The sequence below is a fragment of the Hyperolius riggenbachi genome, chromosome 10, assembly GCF_040937935.1.
Source record: "Hyperolius riggenbachi isolate aHypRig1 chromosome 10, aHypRig1.pri, whole genome shotgun sequence".
NCBI classification, from domain to species: Eukaryota; Metazoa; Chordata; class Amphibia; order Anura; family Hyperoliidae; genus Hyperolius; species Hyperolius riggenbachi.
The window spans coordinates 296,526,464-296,541,435 of NC_090655.1; positions in this window are offsets into that span (position 1 = coordinate 296,526,464).

Genomic DNA, 14,972 nt, shown 5'->3' on the forward strand with positions numbered 1-14,972 from the left:
TCCTGGACGTTATATCCTTCAAACCATGTCCCTAAGGGGCAAGGGCCTGTCTACTCTGCTGCCGTTACCTGCTGTCTCAAGACTCTAAGACCTAATGATACTTACTACTGCTGTGACAAGTCCATTTCCTGGACGTTATATCCTTCAAACCATGTCCCTAAGGGGCAAGGGCCTGTCTACTCTGCTGCCGTTACCTGCTGTCTCAAGACTCTAAAACCTAATGATACTTACTACTGCTGTGACAAGTCCATTTCCTGGACTTTATATCCTTCAACACAGGTCCCTAAGGGGCAAGGGCCTGTCTACTCTGCTGCCGTTACCTGCTGTTTCAATACTCTAAGACCTAATGATACTTACTACTGCTGTGACAAGTCCATTTCCTGGACGTTATATCCTTCAAACCATGTCTCTAAGGGGCAAGGGCCTGTCTACTCTGCTGCCGTTACCTGCTGTCTCAAGACTCTAAAACCTAATGATACTTACTACTGCTGTGACAAGTCCATTTCCTGGACTTTATATCCTTCTACACAGGTCCCTAAGGGGCAAGGGCCTGTGTACTTTGCTGCCGTTACCTGCTGTCTCAAGACTCATAAACCTAATGATACTTACTACTACTACTACTGCTGTGTCAATTCAACTGCCGGACGTTATATCCTTCAACACAGGTCCCTAAGGGGCAAGGGCCTGTCTACTCTGCTGCCGTTACCTGCTGTCTCAAGACTCTAAAACCTAATGATACTTACTACTGCTGTGACAAGTCCATTTCCTGGACTTTATATCCTTCTACACAGGTCCCTAAGGGGCAAGGGCCTGTGTACTTTGCTGCCGTTACCTGCTGTCTCAAGACTCATAAACCTAATGATACTTACTACTACTACTACTGCTGTGTCAATTCAACTGCCGGACGTTATATCCTTCAACACAGGTCCCTAAGGGGCAAGGGCCTGTCTACTCTGCTGCCGTTACCTGCTGTCTCAAGACTCTAAAACCTAATGATACTTACTACTGCTGTGACAAGTCCATTTCCTGGACTTTATATCCTTCTACACAGGTCCCTAAGGGGCAAGGGCCTGTGTACTTTGCTGCCGTTACCTGCTGTCTCAAGACTTATAAACCTAATGATACTTACTACTAGTACTACTGCTGTGTCAATTCAACTGCCGGACGTTATATCCTTCAACACAGGTCCCTAAGGGGCAAGGGCCTGTCTACTCTGCTGCCAATTACCTGTTGTGTCAAATATTATGATACTTACTTTGCTTCTGATGCTGCGACCCGTCAACTACCGGACATGATATCCTTCAACCAAGGTCTTGAGTGTGTGAGGACCTGTGTCTACTCTGCTGCCAATTACCTGTTGTGTCTAACCTTGTGATACTTACTTTGCTTCTGATGCTGCGACCAGTCAACTACCGGACATGATATCCCTCAACCAAGGTCTCTAGTGTGCGAGGACCTGTGTGTACTCTGCTGCCAATTACCTTTTGTGTCAAACCTTATGAGACGTACTTCTGCTGCTGAGCCTGTGACAATTCAACTACCGGACGTTGTGGTGCCTACAACAGACAAAAAAGTAATGCCAGGCAGGCAAGAGCCTAATGGTTGTCATCACCAGCCAGTTAGATATGCATTGTGCAATACATACAATACAACAAAGACCAGGTTTTTTTAAAAACTTTTATTGCAATTTGCAATAAGTTTTGTCAATTTTTTTTAAAAAAGGTACAAAACAAGAAACACAGGAAAACATAAAACTTTCCTTTCTTACAACAGAAAGAGTTTGCGAGAATTGTAGTTGGACGAGACAGGAAACTTCTGATGTCTACTACTCCATCAACATAACAGTGCATTGCCTATCAACTGGGAGGGGTGACCAGGACACAGGACAGTTGGCACTGTGTAACATAGTCCCTGGGCCAGATTTCTCAAAGCATTACCGACAGTTTATTCTTCTAAAACTGTTCTAGCCAGTTGAAGAATAGTTCTGCATGATAGTAAGAAAATTCGCAAAGCCTATGTAATAGCGACAGTTTAGCGTGGATTTCTAGAGCTACACTACAGTTAAAAAGACTCTGAAGAGAAAAAAAAATATATGATATAATGAATTTGTAGTGTACTATGAATAATTACTAGAAGATTTGCAGAAAAGAAAATATTCCCTTTTTTTTAGGTATATAGTTGTATTTATAACATTGGATCATTATACACTATGTTCAGATTACACATCACTCAGCATTCAGAATTCTTCTTTCCGAGCAGTCTGTGAACTACTGACCTCGCCTCTGGCAGAGAAATATTAAATAGTTCAATAACATTTCAGATAATAAAAGTCATAAAACAGCCCATTCCACGACTCTGAAAGCCGTAGAGATTAATGGCTTCTTTGCATAGAGATAACAACTGGAGTTTATTAACACTTCTTGTACTGGAAACAATTAGACTGATGTATCTGATCTTAACGTTTTATTTCTTAGCTGTACTACACATACAAATCATAATAGCATAATTTTTTTTCGCTTCAGTGTCTCTATTTGAAGGGGCAGTTTATTGATAATTACTATTTACATTAATCACATATCTGTTATTTTATATGGAGAGCTTATCTTTCTCCATCGACCTTGGCGTCAATTCACCAGAGGTTAACAACCTAAATATCTCTTGGGAGGTAATTAACCTCCTGTGATATCTCCAAGTAGCAATTATCCAGAAGTATCGGGGAAATTATCGATCGAGAGAAATGCAAGAGATAAATGTGAGATAAGTATGAGATAAATAAGTGATAGTTAGTAGTTAGTTTTTCCCCAAATCACATTTCACCAGGGAAGAAACGGTGTGTGGTCATTCGGAATTTTTACATCTCTTAACCCCCTGAATTAACCTGGAGATTTCGTGGTTTTCACACAGCAGCTGCTGCTGTGGAAGATGGAGCCTTTAGAGCTTACTCTGTTAGGCCTGATGCACACCAAAAACTGCTAGTATATTCGCAAAATGCTAGCAGATTTTGAAACGCTTTTTCTTGTTTTTCTGTAGCGTTTCAGCTAGCATTTTGCAGTTCTGTGGAGCCTTTTTGGTGTAGTAGATTTTCTGTATTGTTACAGTAAAGCTGTTACTGAACAGCTACTGTAACAAAAACCGCCTGACAAACCGCTGTGAAGTGCAGGTTTTCAGAGCGGTTTGCGTTTTTCCTATACTTAACATTGAGTCAGAAACGCATCCGCAATCCTAAATCTGCAGCAGCCCGGGAGTATGCGTTTATGCAAAACGCCTCCCACGCGTATCCGCAGCCGCAAGCGGATCGCAAAAAACGCAGCCGAACCGCTCTGGTGTGCACTAGGCCTTAGAGCTTGCTTCTATTATGAGGATACGAAGGCGCAGGAGGAGGGTCTGTTTAATCGCCCCTCGTATTTTTCGTGTGAGAACAGTTCGTGATAATTTTACTGAGACAAGAGGTAGTTAAGACGTTCAGAATCACTCGTGAATGATATGATTAATGATGTGATCCGGCAGTATAAGGCGGGAATACTCTGGTCATGTAGTGGTTACACTCTGCCTCCTACCCACAATGCTTCACTTTCATGCTTACAGAGCGGAGAAGTAACCCATGTAAATCATTAATACCGATTATTACCTAACTCTCTGCTTTCTCACACTTTCCTCATGCATATCTCTCCATTATCCCCTGCTATCGAACACTTTTCTCTCTGTCCTCTCACACTGGTGAATTGACTCCAGAGTGTTAAAATACCTCATGAGATAATCTACCTACCTTTTTTCTCTTAGTAAATCCTCTCTGGTGAATTGACGCCCTTGTGTTAAAAAAAGTAGATGCTATCACTTAGTTTTGCTTTGGCCGATGGCTCATTAGCATAGTATGCGACGACAGGCTTCAGCCTGCTTATAGGCTAGCAGACACTCCAGCTGATTTATAAGGCTGTCTCATACACCACAGAGAGCTGGGCTGTGTCATGCGCCGGACGGACTTCTCTGATAGCAGACACTCAAGCTGATAACGCTAACTCACTCACTACAGAGAGCTGCGGTTCTCTGTAACTAGATAAGTAAATAAACAAACATGCTTTTTCATAAGTACATAATTAGCCGACTGCTTTATCTATTCAATTAACTTGTTACAGAGAACTCAGAACAGCAGCTGTCTGTAGTGTGTGAGTCAGCGTTATAATAAATCAGCTGGAGTGTCTGCTATAAGCAGGCTGAAGCCCGTCGTCGTACAGTATGCTAATGAGCCAGCTCAACTCGCTGCCAAAGCAAAAATAAGTGATAGCAACAATTTTTTTTAACACAAGGTCTATGGAGAAAGATATGCTCTCCATATGAAGTAACTGATATGTGATTCATTTAAATAATAAAAATCAATAAACTGAACATTTAAGAAATGTGCAAATCCATTCCTTTAATGTTGCAGAAAAGTGCTCATTAGCAGTTCTACAGATAGTGTAGGCTAGATGTGATTTGTGAAGGGCTCCTCCCCTCTCAGTCAGAGTTTGCTGACAGCAGGTGTGTTGGTAGCCTTAGCCACAGCAATTTTCCGCACACATTGCACTGCCTGAGAGACCTTCCTATCTCCTTCTATTCCTTACAGTTTAAGAAGGAATCTTCATTATCTATTGATTTTTTTCGGCTGTCTGAGACAGTTCTGCAAGGATTTTTAAAAATAATACTAATATTTTGTTTAAAACGCTCTTGATAAATCTGGCCCCCTGTCACCTCAACAAAAGGTTGGCTGCCAACATAAAATCAACCATTTGCCTGCTCTTTTAAAACAGGGTGGGTAAGAGATTAGAGTGCACCTGTCTGTAATGTAATCTCAGTACAAATACAGCTGCTCTGTGAGGGCCTCAGAGGTTGTCTTAAGAGAATATTTGGATCAACAGCACTGTGAAGTAAAAAGAACACACAAGACAGGTCAGGGATCAAGTTATAGAAAAACGTAAAGCTGGTTTAGGCTACAAAAACATTTCCAAAGCCTTGAACATCCCACAGAGCACTGTTCAAGCAATCATTCAGAAATGGAAGGAGTATGGCACAACTGTAAACCTACTAAGACAAGGCCGTCCACCTAAACTCACAGGCCAAACAAGGAGAGCGCTGATCAGAAATGCAGTCAAGAGGCCCATGGTGACTCTGGATGAGCTGCAGAGATCTACAGCTCAGGTGGGAGACTCTGTCCATAGGACAACTATTAGTCATGCACTGCACAAAGTTGGCCTTTATGGTAGAGTGGCAAGAAGAAAGCCATTGTTAACAGAAAAGCATAAGAAGTCCAGTTTGCAGTTTGACACAAGCCATGTTGGGGGACACGGTAAACATGTGGAACAAGGTGCTCTGGTCAGAGGAGACCAAAATGGAACTTTTGGTCCAAAATGCAAAACGCTATGTGTGGCAGAAAACTAACACTGCACATCACTCTGACCACACCATCCCCACTGTCAAATATGGTGGTGGCAGCATCATGCTCTGGGGGTGCATCTCTTCAGCAGGGACAGAGAAGCTGGTCAGAGTTGATGGGAAGATGGATGGTGCCAAATACAGGGCAAACTTGGAAGAAAACCTCTTGGACTCTGCAAAAGACTTGAGACTGGGGCGGAGGTTCACCTTTCAGCAGGACAATGACCCTAAACATAAAGGCAGGGCAACAATGGAATGGTTTCAAACAAAACATAACTATGTATTAGAAAGGCCCATCCAAAGTCCAGATCTAAATCCAATGTAGAATCAGTGGCAAGATCTGAAAAATGCTGTTCACACACGCTGTCCATCTAATCTGACTCCGGAGGACTCCAGGAGGACCCGCCTTACATCCTCCTTTTACCGGCAACCTGGGCAAAATACTCATGGAGCCGTTCTCCCTCCTCCCTGCAGGCCAGAATCCTCTGCCGTTGGTCCTCAATCTGTGCCTCCAGCTGTTGTTGCAGTTGCTCTATCTGCTGCTGAAAAGCAGCTTGTAGCTGCTGGAGGCGCGCTTCATATTCCACCCGCTGCTGCTGTACTTGTTGCTCAAGGGCAGCAACACGGGCGGTTACTTCAGAAGCTGTAAAAAACAAGATGTACAAAATTACAAAATTACACTATACATGGACATTGTACAATAACGTTTGATAAAAGTAAAAACAGTACAGTGTGGTACCGTATTAGCCATAAAAACAAGGAGTTTTGAAACAGGATGATAGCATTTATTGGCTGATTTTGAGAAAAATAACATGAGATTTTTCTAATTATAAAAAGGCTTCCTTGTACTTTTCCCTGACCAACACTGAAAACACGGCTTACAAACATTGACATTCACTGTATTAATGGGTGGCTTAAAGTCAGAAATGAGATTTAAAAAAGAGACAAAGTACATACATTGGATCATATCTGTACAACATGGTTAAAACCAGGACTCTTGTTTACAACTTCTCTTGCTGGTACAATGGCTTTTCAATATTACAATATTCTTTTTATTTTATTTTTAATTTTTCAATTCAATTTTTCTGTTATATGCTTGCGTTTGATGGTGTTTACTGTTTACTGTCACTATGCATTATTTTGTACTTGCATATGCTGGTTTGAAATGCCAGAATGCTCTTTAGTTTAAAATTAATGTGGCATGTGACTACTAGCCCAGTTAGTATTTCAACTTGGAATTTCCAATAGTTACCCATCATCATCACCAGAGTGTACTTTACGTTACATGAAGGGAACTGTTTAACTTATCAATTTAGCCCAGAGGCCAGGAAAAGTGTTCTGAGTAACAGTTAAGACATGTAAAAATACATTAATGTTTGCCGAAAAATTATTCAACTCTGTATGTCAGTGTACATAAAGTGTGGTTTTCATTTTTAGTCAGGAACCAGTCCGCCGAAGGCATTTTAAAATCCGAAAGCTCACTGTTTAATCATGTCTAAGTTTGACAATGAATGGTATCATCCAGATTCAAAAACAAAACTCCTGGTTTTACCTAAAGTAAAGAAAGAGTAATGAAATATGACTGCCAAAAGTAGTGCCTTGCAATCCACCCAAAAAAATCAAAAATGTATTAGAACTTGTTGTGGCTACAATGGATGTGAAATACCTTTATACTACCATTCCACACATGCATAGTACTGCAGCTTGTCAACATTTCTTCAAGTGATATGTTGCCCCATTATGTACATTTATTTATGGCCAAATTTGAATGAAGCTTCCTTTGAAGTTGTGAAATTAAAGCATGTCCTTACATTATATTAACAGATGATACACTAGTTTTACTATGGACATAATCACTGGCCGGAAGAAGTGTTCTAATTTGGAGGCAGGGTGATGTAGTGGTGGTTGGTGTGTTAGTGCTCTTGCTTTGCAACGATTCCAATCCCTTCAACATCGGGATGTAGTTCTTAAAGGGGGGACAGGCAAAAATGGCGCACAGCGCCAATAGTGTCAGAATGGCGCTGCATTACAACGATATTTAACGTTTTATATGTTCATTTTTTTTAGCAGGGATCGTGCTGGAGAGGCAGCGGGCTGGCAGCGGGGTCGGGCTGGAGAGGCAGCGGGCAGTAGGGGGTCGGGCTGGAGAGGCAGCGGGCAGTGGGCTGGCAGCGGTGTCAGGGTGGAGAGGCAGCGGGCTGGCAGCGGGGGTCGGGCTGAAGAGGCAGCGGGGTGGAGGGAGGATTACGCAGCATGTGTATATTGTGTATACATTACCTTGTCCCGGCCGGCGATCGCTCCTTCACTTCATAGCTTGCACGAGTTCTGCATCCAGCCAATCACCATGCGGAAACTGAAGCCGCATGGTGATTGGCTGGATGCAGAACTCGTGCAAGCTATGAAGTGAAGGAGCGATCGCCGGCCGGGACAAGGTAATGTATACACAATATACACATGCTGCGTAATCCTCCCTCCACCCCGCTGCCTCTTCAGCCCGACCCCCGCTGCCAGCCCGCTGCCTCTCCACCCTGACACCGCTGCCAGCCCACTGCCCGCTGCCTCTCCAGCCCGACCCCCGCTGCCAGCCCGACCCCCTCTGCTAGTTCCCTGCATTTTTCAATGGCGCACCATTCTGCTGTTTTATAAAACGCTATTTACCGTTTTAATGTATTTACATTAAAACGGTAAATAGCGTTTTATAATCGGCATAACGGTGCGCCATTATTTCCTCCGCGCCATTTTTTACTGTATGCCTTAAAGGACCACAAGCGCAAAAAACAGTAGGCATTGAAAATCTGACATAACCGACAGATTTTGGGACAATCCATCTCCTCATAGGGTATTTCAAGGGTTTGCTTTGTTTTCAACTGCATTTCCTGAACATCTGATTAACTGAAAAATTAGCAAGAAATCAGCCGGCCACACTAATCACTTGAACAGTCCACTGTATTATGTCAGTGACATTTTGCAAATGTTCAGGAAATGCTGTTGCAAACAAAGAAATCCCTGAGAATCGCCCTTAAAAACATGGACTGGCCCAAAACCTGTCATCTGTCCCATTTTAACTGCCAACTTTGTTCAAGATAGTGGTCCTTTAAGTTTTTACTTCTGTCAGAAGCTATGCTCCTGGGAGCAAAGAGACCATCTTCCCAATACACAACTATCCAGGCTCTCTTGCTGGCATGGGAACACTTTATCAAATTCCCGCCTAAGTCGTCCCTGACTCATAGTCCTACCATCTCTTTAAATGCCCTTAAAATCCTCAGCCCCCATTTGAACCTATCCGCATGGGATAAAGTTAAAATCACCTCACTAAACCAACTGTCACAAGGCTCTCAGCTTAAAACATTTGAGGAATTACATAAAGAATTCCAATTACCATTCAACCAACTCTTTACCTACCATAGGATATATAGCCTGATCAAAAATAACACAATTAATATACCCCAGCTCAATAGTCATATCCTAATCCTAACAGCCATTAACAATAAAGGCCCCCCCCCCCCCACACACACATTTTGGCCGGAGGTATCTCCACTTGGTATACGTCGATACTAGAAGTGAGTGATGCCTCACTGAAAAGATATGCTTTAGCCTGGTCCAATGACCTACAATCTAACATAACTGACCAGCATGTGCTCAGGACCACTTCTAAAAGCCTAAAACTCTCAAAGAACAACTCCCACTGTGAACTTTCACGTAAAGTTATTTTCAGGTGGTATCTGACCCCCAGAAGAATGGCCTCGTTCTCAGAGGATAACTCCCCCAACTGCTGGCATTGTAAGAACTCAGTGGGGACTCTACTCCACATGCTATGGGAGTGCCCTAATATTGCTCAGTTTTGGGACCATGTGGAACTCTTAGGGCTGGTTCAGATGGACGTTTGGAGGCGTTGCGTTCGTTGGCGTCGCTTTCAGCAGCGTTCGTGTGCGTTTGGATGCGGTTGCGTTTTTTCTTCCCCTAGGGGGACATTAGCCGTCGCGGTTAACCTCCCCTGGAAGCTACATGTAGCTTCCAGGGGCTCCTTGAACGCCAGGGAAAATCGGGACCCAAACGCCGCGTTTGTGTAAACGTGCTTGAAAGCTTGGTACAAACGCTCCCATTCACTTGAATGGGAGCGTTTAGCACCAAGCCCTGAACGCTGGCTGTAAACGCTCTGCAAACGTCCGTCTGAACCAGCCCTTAATTAATAGCTTTTTCCTTCCCTACTTACCGTCTTTCCCCTAAAGTAAGACCTACCCCGAAAGTAAGGCCTCCCTTATATTTCAAGCATGCTTGAAATATAAGGCCTACCCCGAAAATAAGGCCTAGCTGGGGGCGGGGCGCTGTGTGTATGGGGAGGTGCGTGGTCTCTTACCGCACCTCCCTTGTGGCTGCGTCCCCCTCCGTTCCTGGTAATTCCTCCGGTGGCGGCGGCATAGTAATCCATCTGTGAGGGCGCCCTGTGACCCTCACGCAGTACGCTAGGCCGGCTCTGCGCTGGCGCCCTCTTCCTGTCATCATGTGCGCCCGGCAGATGCGTCCCAGGCGCACATTGATTAATCAGTGTGCGCCTGGGACGCATCTGCCGGGCGCACATGATGACAGGAAGAGGGCGCCAGCGCAGAGCCGGCATAGCGTACTGCGTGAGGGTCACAGGGCGCCCTCACAGATGGATTACTATGCCGCCGCCACCAGAGGAATTATCAGGAACGGAGGGGGACGCAGCCACAAGGGAGGTGCGGTAAGAGACCACGCACCTCCCCATACACACAGCGTCTAGCCCCTCCCACCCCCGAAAATAAGCCCTAGCACACATTTCCTCCCCAAAAAGAATATAAGACAGTGTCTTATATTCGGGGAAAGACGGTACGTACGTCTATCAGCTAAATTAGCTTTACTCTTAGTAGGGCTAGAGGAGATCCCACTAAATTTGCAGCCCCAGGTTATGCATATCATTCTGTCGGCACTCTCCCAGATAACTAGCAATTGGAAATCGGCCGACTACCTATCTATTACCCAACTAATCTCCCTAGTAAACAGCAACCTGAATATGGAATATAAAATTAGACTAAGATCCTCAGTGGACCATAAGATCTTCACCCTTCCTAGTACCTGGTTGGAATACACTAACTAGAATCTCACTTCCAATATAGCTCCTGGTATACTATACACTATAAGTTAAGTAGGTAGTGTTACTTATGGTAGACTACTCAGACCTCGTCCGTCCTTCCCACAGGTGTTGTACTTTATACTCACTACAGCGACGAGCATTATGTAGACACTCTAGCACTGAAACAGGATCCCTGTAACCCTGTATCAAGGGCTAACCTTCGGGCCACTGAATTGATACAGTACATTGATGTCCGAGCCCTGGGGGTTACCTAGTATGGGTCAAGTTAAAACTCCCATGCTGGACTAAGCGCATAGGAGTGCTTCATGTATTACCTCCCTCTGTTCTTCATGGGAATAAGACAGACCAGGGGTGTTATTCATAGAATAGTTTGCAAGTGTATTTGAATGTATGATGAATATTATGCAGTCAGCTGTTTTCATTACTATGGAACTCTGTATTTGAAATGTAATAAAAAATTATGATGAAGAAAATTATTTTTACTTCGGTCTGTATTGTTTTCCTCCTAGCACTCATTCTTCCGCCCACATCCAAAACATCTACAACTAGTATACTTGGCTTCCCCCTGAATAGACCCTAGAGTACAATACGATACATACACTACACAATGGCTCCAAATCAATAAGCTGCATCAAACACTTATTAATGTATTTTGTTCTACAACAATAAATTTTACTTACACTCAGCTGTTTCAATGGCACCACTTTCTGGCCTGCCGGAGGAAAGTTGCCGTGGCTGGCGTCTGCGCAATCGCACAGAGATAGAGGCTAAGATAAAAAGAAGACATGGTATCATTCACCTTTTTTTTTTTTTTTTTGGGACTGTAAAAAAAAAAAAAAAATTCTATTCTGTACAAAAAAAACATTAAGTACTAATCTCCTAAGAGACGTAGCACTGTCATCTGATTAATGTTGCAACTTTGTTAAAAAAATACTTACATGCCACAGATCGGCTCCGGGAGCGCCTTCGCCCACGCTGCCGGCAGCGCCTTCGCCCACGCTGCCGGCTGCTACGGGGCCTTTGGCTGGTGCTGGGTCCAGCCTCATCATCAGCAGGGGGGGAGGCAGCAGCAGGATCCTCCTGAGTGGGGTCCACAATATTGCGGGAAGAGGGAGGAGCAGAGGCGGAACGGGCCCGCCTGCGTGCCTGAGACCGATCCACTAAAAAAGAATGTGAGATTGTTTTTAAAATTGTGAGTTACATACCCAATAGGAGAGACAATTTGTTAGACATGAAAATCGTAAGGATTTCCAAGGTTGAAAACACGTACACATCACGCTACATATATGAAAAACACATTATTTACTTACATTCCCGAAGCTGGTCTTTAATTCTCCTCACCGCACATGGTGTCTTCGACTTGAAGTCGCTCCACATGGTCTGGATCTTCTTGACCGACCATGTGCGGTGGTATCGGGTCTCAAGGTCCCGCTGTAGCTGGTCCAGGATAGCCCTCTTCTCCTCCCTCTTCCTCTTATCGTAGGCCCCTCGTAACATTGTCTGAAAAAAAAAAAACCAACAACAAAATTAATGATCTGCTAAAAGTAACCTTTACAATACCTACATCGCTTGCTATTGTACTAACATATGATAAGACTGATGAAAAGTCAATTTAATGTTCAATTGACTTATCATCAGCAGTCTTATCAACTCCTTGAACAATAGAAGGAGATTTTCGGTAAGTTAATCGAAATCAAAGTTATGAGAGCCTAAAGGCCAGTACAAACGCTACACGGGAGGCAACGACGGGTCTGTAGTCACCTCCCGCTGGTCAGATTTTCCGTGGACAGTCCGACGTGTCTACAGGCTGTCGGCTGACTGATAAGGCTCTTTCTGAGGTTCTGAGCAATCCGCCCGGCGGCCTTTACAGACCGCTGTTGAGTGTTGACTTGAGTGTGTGTATGGGGCGTACAGTTGTGTAGTCTGAACATTAAGCCCTTCAATTGCAAAGCTTCATGGTACTATTAAAGTAGCTACAGATGCAGCATGCATTACACAGTCAAGCAAAATAAATTGAAAGTCATGGATTAATACAGTGAAGAAAAAAATAAATAAACTTACTTTAATAATCAAATTCTTTTCCCGCTTCCGCAGGCGTGCAGCGGAGGCAGCAGAGGCTGACGTCCTGCTCCTCCCACCATCACCATCACCACCACCACTCCCACCGGCTTCAGCAGCATCTGCCATGTTCGTACAACTCTATGAATAATAACATTGCAAAATATCAAATATATTTTTTCACATACGAGAAATTATTTATGATCAAAACATGTATAATTGCAATGAGTTTGCTGTTTTGAGGCAAACACAGCGACATAGCGTTCTATACTCTGTACAATGACTATTGTGTAAATGGCTATCTAGTTACAAATCATCTGATTAATAGTAATACGGAAGTGGATATCTAATACTTTCATATACTTCTGAAGTGCTAGAAATTCCTGATGTACTTGCTAGGGAGCAGTAATCAATAAGAAAATTACCATTTTGGCGGAAGACAGCGCTGCTTCCGCCTCTGGGAACACGGAGAGAGCGTTGGTGTCATCTGGAGCTGGCAGCGTGCGGCGTTCTGGATTGTCCACGCTGCATAGGAGGAGCGTGGACAATCTAGGGCAAATCTGCTACCAATCAGACTGCACTTTGTGGGCACAGCTGCGACCAATCAGACTGCACTTTGTGGGCACAGCTGCGACCAATCAGACTGCACTTTGTGGGCACAGCTGCGACCAATCAGACTGCACTTTGTGGACACATCTGCGACCAATCAGACTGCACTTTCTGGGCACAGCTGCGACCAATCTGACTGCACTTAGTGGGCACATCTGCGACCAATCCGACTGCACTTTGAGGGCACATCTGCGACCAATCAGACTGCACTTTGTGGACACATCTGCGACCAATCAGACTGCACTTTCTGGGCACAGCTGTGACCAATCAGAATGCACTTTGTGGGCACAGCTGCGACCAATCTGACTGCACTTTGTGCACACATCTGCGACCAATCAGACTGCACTTTCTGGGCACAGCTGCGACCAATCTGACTGCACTTTGTGGGCACAGCTGCGACCAATCAGACTGCACTTTCTGGGCACAGCTGCTACCAATCAGACTGCACTTTGTGGCCACATCTGCGACCAATCAGACTGCACTTTGTGGCCACATCTGCGACCAATCAGACTGCACTTTGTGGGCACAGCTGCGACCAATCTGACTGCACTTTGTGGGCACAGCTGCGACCAATCTGACTGCACTTTGTGGCACATCTGCAACCAATCAAACTGCACTTTGTGGACACATCTGCGACCAATCTGACTGCACTTTCTGGGCACAGCTGTGACCAATCAGAATGCACTTTGTGGGCACAGCTGCGACCAATCTGACTGCACTTTGTGCACACATCTGCGACCAATCAGACTGCACTTTCTGGGCACAGCTGCGACCAATCTGACTGCACTTTGTGGGCACAGCTGCGACCAATCAGACTGCACTTTCTGGGCACAGCTGCTACCAATCAGACTGCACTTTGTGGCCACATCTGCGACCAATCAGACTGCACTTTGTGGCCACATCTGCGACCAATCAGACTGCACTTTGTGGGCACAGCTGCGACCAATCTGACTGCACTTTGTGGGCACAGCTGCGACCAATCTGACTGCACTTTGTGGCACATCTGCAACCAATCAAACTGCACTTTGTGGACACATCTGCGACCAATCTGACTGCACTTTGTGGCACATCTGCAACCAATCAAACTGCACTTTGTGGACACATCTGCGACCAATCAGACTGCACTTTGTGGCACATCTGCAACCAATCAAACTGCACTTTGTGGACACATCTGCGACCAATCAGACTGCACTTTGTGGGCACAGCTGCGACCAATCTGACTGCACTTTGTGGGCACAGCTGCGACCAATCAGACTGCACTTTGTGGGCACAGCTGCGACCAATCAGACTGCACTTTGTGGGCACAGCTGCGACCAATCAGACTGCACTTTGTGGGCACAGCTGCGACCAATCAGAATGCACTTTGTGCACACATCTGCGACCAATCAGACTGCACTTTGTGGCACATCTGCAACCAATCAAACTGCACTTTGTGGACACATCTGCGACCAATCAGACTGCACTTTCTGGGCACATCTGCGACCAATCAGACTGCACTTTCTGGGCACAGCTGCGACCAATCAGACTGCACTTTGTGGACACAGCTGCAACCAATCAAACTGCACTTTGTGGACACATCTGCGACCAATCAGACTGCACTTTCTGGGCACAGCTGTGACCAATCAGACTGCACTTTGTGCACACATCTGCGACCAATCAGACTGCACTTTGTGGCACATCTGCAACCAATCAAACTGCACTTTGTGGACACATCTGCGACCAATCAGACTGCACTTTCTGGGCACAGCTGCGACCAGACTGCACTTTCTGGGCACAGCTGCGACCA